We start from the raw sequence: 5,462 nt of genomic DNA, 5'->3' as shown, positions 1-5,462 counted from the left end.
ACAATGTGTGTGTCTAAAGATGCACAAATGCTGGCTATGGATCAAGCCCTCATGAGTGCCCACATAGCAAGCTGCCTTCTATGGGGGCTGTCAAAGAACAGGAGGAGCCAAGAACACCAGTGGAGGACCCCAGGAAAAGGTTTGTGGCCACTCTGTGCAAAACCATTTCACTGAGCACGTAAGTATAAGGTTTGTGAATTTGAAAAAAAAAACCCTCTACAATCACTTTAAATGTCCTTGCTTCCCAACTTCAACACATTGTGGATTGGGCCAGAAGATCCTAAGTAGTTTTATGAAGGTGCTAACCCCCTACACTCACTGGATTCATCATTTAATACCAAAACGCAATGCCAGTAACCATCTGTCTCAAATGGGAAAATTACCCTTTACCAGAGTTAGCTAAACTTTAAGATTTTCATATGTGGAAGAATGCTGGCATTCACATGGTGCCCCAACTTCATGCTGCTCAATCCTTTTAATAGAAATGTTGTTAAAAAAAAAGTAGTTTATCAATATACTGTATACAGCTTAGACATGCAGTACAGACACAGTTTGGTATATCTGCCTCTGATTGGAAATGTGTCGATACCAAATTGTAGAACTGACTAATGAGATGTGGGATGATGGCCTTGATGCAACCTCAAAGGTTTCATTATCCATTTCTCATAGATTAACAACATTTTTTATATTTGTAGACCTTCCCCCCAAAGGAGCAGCTTGGTATGACAGGTCCTCTGCTCTCTGCCATGACTCTGTGAACCTTTCCATCTCCTCCAACACATCTGGTTATATGATAGTGTACTGATGCATGGAAAGCAACCCCGCATTTGGAAGATTATAAAAGAAGCAGCTGGCAGAAAGATTTGTGATACCAAACCCTAAAAATGATTATACGTCAGTGCAGCGCTAAAAAAAGATAATAATATACATGAGAAACAAAATAATAATAATTATCCGACCAATATTAAGTGTCCATAAAATAACCACAAAATGCAAAAATAGAAAGTTCATATAGATCCCAATATCAGTGTAGAGGTTCAAAAAGGATTCTTCGACAGTTTCTTCCATTAAACTAAGAGGAATACTCCAAACATCACATGATCACCTCAAGTGCACATGAAATACCTTACCAGGTGGCATGTTACCATATATGGAAATATGGTCATAAAGCACTCAGAATAAATGGATATCTGGCTCCTGAAATCCTCTAGAAGCTAGCTCAAATCACATGCTCCAGCGCAGGCATACCAATGACATATACACTAAAGAAAGTTCTCATAGTGTAGTAAAGATCAATGTATAAATGTATTAATATCGCAGATAAATATATACTCACATGGTTATAATGGCAAAAAGCCATCAAAGCACACAGGTAATAACATCTGAACAGTCACTGTCTCGTTATAGCGTGCGCGGTGACATCATATCTGCTGACCCAATCTGATGCATTTTGTCACAGCAGAGGTCATCAGGGGGAGTGACCGGCGATAGTGTACTACAATGACCTACATTAGCTGAGATAGTAGAATATTACCCAACTATATTGTCATAAAGAAACTAAACACTAGGTTATTGGATTGTACATTACGTAAATATATTATTAAAAAGGCAAAGTAAATGGTAATGCAACATTAGAGAACAGGGAAAGAATTCATTAGAATGCAGTGAAATAACTGACATGAATGCTAGGCTACAATATGGCAGTTAACCCAGACCACAGTAATATTATATGTGTGTAGCTCCAGTTTCCAGCAGCAAAGACCCAGACTTTTGAGTTCAAGGTCCAGAAAAAACTTTGCTCTCTCCTCCTATATCAAGGTGTCCCTCTGGCTCTTTTAGTTTGTAGTCTCATTAGCCTGCACAGTGCAGCACCTCCACAAAACTACATGTCCCAATGTTCCAGACTGCTACATCATCAGAAGGTAGAGGATGAATGGCTGTACTAACTGTTTCCTCTCCCTGTGTGCAGTGTGGGGGGAAGAGAGAGAGGCAGCTGCACAAACACACAGGAGCCCCGGCACTCTTCCTGATATCCTACCGAATTGCCAGCTACATATTGTATCACATAGAATCTACAAAACTATGGCTGTTCACCAAAGAATATGTGCCAGTGAAATCCCATGTAGTAGTATTTGTAACTCAAATCATGGTGATCTCGTACATCTACTGTGGAGGTGTCCCAAACTTTTGAGATACTCAAACATAGTCATAGCCAAGATTAACAGTGTATTAGTTATGCATGCAGTATACATAATGCCCCAATTACTTATATATTGGGCTGTTTTGAAACCACAAAACAACACTTACACACTTACCTTGCAGTGACACATTTATTATTCTCAGCTCGTAGAATGATAGTATTGAAAATGGTTTCCAACACAGCACCCAAAATGGCAGAATGGGTTGCTGAACTCAACAAACTAATAGAATATAAAAAAACATACTTTTGAACATTGTGGAGTCGAAAAAAACACTCCTTAACATGAGGTAGATGGTTTGATGCAAAGAAATTAGCCATGGAACACACATTTTTTTTTTTTTTTTTAAGTCCGCAAACGTGCAAACTACAACGAAAAACCCGTAAGTGATCACAAAAAATGTGCAAGTGCGAACACCACACGAAAAAGTGCACTTAGGGGTGTGCTTGTCCTACCCCCGAAGGGGTTGAACCGTTACCCTGATCCCCCGGGGCACGAAGCTCCTGACAGGGACAAGGTTCCCATTTGGTCCTCCTGGCCAAAAGGCCTGGTGCACCACCGTTCCTTATGCCCAGCCGAAGCCGGATATCCAGTACTAGGCAAGGGGGCTCTCCCGAAGAGAAAGCCCCCTAGGGATCAGGGGAGGAAGGAACCAAAAGGCCACACATCCTCCCCCTAGACTTCAGAGTAGGCCCGAGGACCCACACCCTCCATCCGTGGAAAAACACACACATAAGTAAAGTAAAAAGTGACAAACGTGGGAGTGAATAAATAAAAAATTAAAAAAGTGGTACCGTGCCAAATTGTGCACAGACAGGCCCTGAGGCCCGTAGCAAAAATTGCCCTGGACTTAGCCAAAAGACCTGGTCCTTAGGGCGCTGTGCAAAAAGAGGTGAAAAACAGTGGCCATGTGTCATCTTCACACCGTGGGGTCCCACACCCAAGTGTTACTAGTGACACCCCTGAGAGCGTCTTCCCCAGGGGGCACTGAGTTTGCGGACTTTTTGCGTCCCCAGCCCCTGGCCAGACCAAGGTAGATCCGTCCGAATCAGGAGGTACTGGGTCTTTCCAGCTTTCCCATAGGAATTACTCCCAAGGCCCCAGAGCGAATCGTGGCGCTCCCTGGTTTCTGTCCCTCCGGTTCAGCCTTCCGGACCCCATCATACCAGTGAGGGTACTATACAACAACCATCCCCGCAAAGCTAGAATGGTCGGGAGCACCCCCACTGGACACTGATAAGAACAGATACTACACTTGATCTTAGCCAAAAGGCCGAGAAGCGATGGAACACACATAATATATGATTAGGCTTATCAAAGTCACAGATCTTATAGAAGTAGTTGAGAGGACAGAAATGTGGCCAATCGGTCATATTACTTAGGTGAATGTGGTTGTCTTTGCTGAAAACTCTTTTGTCTTATGTATGATCCTATATCCTGTACGATCCATTGCCTACGCTCTTAAAGAAAGGGTTCCTCCTTTGAAAGTTCATTCCAACAGGACTGTTGATGTCACTTGGGCCTTTCAGCATTAAGCATCTGTATCTGAGATTTGCAAGGCCACCACCTTGTCCTCTGTTTGCATGTTCTCCGAGTCCTATCAGATGGATGTTCAGGCATTGGATCTAAGCTGAAATTGTAGTGCTTTGGGGTTCTTTAACCTTTGTGTTTTTGTGGCCCAGTAGGCAGTTCTATTTGCTCTGCTCTTACAGTTTATTGCCTGGGGATATCCCATGGTCCATGCCTACAAGCTCTGTGGACCTACATGTACATTTTTTTTATCATGGAGTACAGTAGAGGACACAACCCCTTCCCCGTGTCCTATCCTCAGTATTGCTTGCTAAAAAACTGGAGTCTCACACAGTGTGTGGGGTTATATGAATGCACACTATGGGTAGCCTTTTTTTCTCCAGTATCCAATCACCTGATGGTAGCCTGCACATAACTCATGGTCTAAGAATACAAGTCCTGTGTCCTGAACTGTACTCCAGTTTAAATTATTGTAGGCCTACCAAAATTCTGATTTTTTTATTTGTATTACTTGCAATATAGAGTACTTTTGTCATTTTAAGGAAGTCATTGAGGGTGTTATGTTAAACTGTGTATCTGTAAATGATTTGTACTATTTGTTCTGTGTATGTAATTGAGCACAGGGCATTGTGAATGATAATATTGTGAACATAAGCCATTTGACACCCCTGGATTGACAATTTCTAAGTTAAATATTGGGAAGAGCTCCAGCCGTATACAGAAAATATTCATTTAAAGATACTTATTTTTTGTTCAGCAGCCCTAGAGGCACACAATGACATATTAGGAATTGTCAGTGCAGAAAATTAGGGATAAATACAATATATTCTTACCAAGCAGTAAGTAGGTTATAAAACATGCCCTTTCTGACCTCTGTAGTTGCTGGCACTGTGGAGAAATTTAACACCATAATTCACAAGCGAAGCACTGATGTTGTCCAAGGCAGCTCTCTTAGCATTCTGCAACCCTTTTTCAAATCACCTGATCTGTGTTCACATTAGAGATTATAAGGTTGAAAGACTGCTCAGTCATTGGAAGTAGGGGAAGAGTGGGCAGTTGAGCTGCCGAGAAAATGACTTCAGTGCATCTGCTGCAAACTTGAGTTTCCATATTGCCTGCAGTCACAGGGGTCAATCAATGAGAGCTTTTTCACCTCCTTCCGGCCGATTTTCAGCTTTTAGCGCTGTCACACTTTGAGTGACAATTACTCAGGTATTCAGGACTGTACCCATATGAATTTATTTATACTTTTTAGAGACAAATAGAGCTTTCCTTTGGTGGTATTTAATTACCAATGTTTTTTTTTCTTGCTATGTAAATTAAAAAAATACTGAAAATTATTTTAAAAAAAGCATTTTGTCTTAGTTTTTGTTATAAAAAGTTTGTAAATAAATGATCTTTATTCATAAATTTACACCAAAATGTATTTTTTTACACACGAAATACCGCAAAACAGTGTGTATTATTTAGTCTGTCTGAAAGTTTTTGAGTCTACAAACTATGGGATATATATTTGAAAATTGATCAGTTGAGATCCTAAAATTCTGGTATGGGGTTTGGCAGCGATTAGGATGCTGGTATGGGGTATGGCGGTGATCAGGTTATTGGCATGAGGTATGGTGGTGGTCAGGACCCTGGTATGGAGTATATGGCAGTGATCAGGGTACTGGTATGGTGTATGGCGGAGATAAGGACGCTAGTATGGGGTATGAAAGTGATCAGGACGCTAGTGTG

The 5,462-nt window shown here is 41.3% G+C and overlaps 1 pseudogene; it reads right to left on the bottom strand.

Annotated features, from left to right (window-relative positions):
* Positions 1–3,367: 3,367 nt before the first annotated feature.
* On the bottom strand, positions 3,368–3,483 carry LOC149458405 (U2 spliceosomal RNA; annotated as a pseudogene).
* Between the last annotated feature and the right edge of the window lie 1,979 nt (positions 3,484–5,462).

This window comes from Staurois parvus, unplaced genomic scaffold (assembly GCF_062004578.1).
Source record: "Staurois parvus isolate SC_StPar_1 unplaced genomic scaffold, SC_StPar_1.0 ptg000287l, whole genome shotgun sequence".
NCBI lineage: Eukaryota > Metazoa > Chordata > Amphibia > Anura > Ranidae > Staurois > Staurois parvus.
The sequence above is the reverse complement of the archived record's forward strand: the minus strand, read 5'-3'. Positions and strand labels throughout refer to the sequence as shown.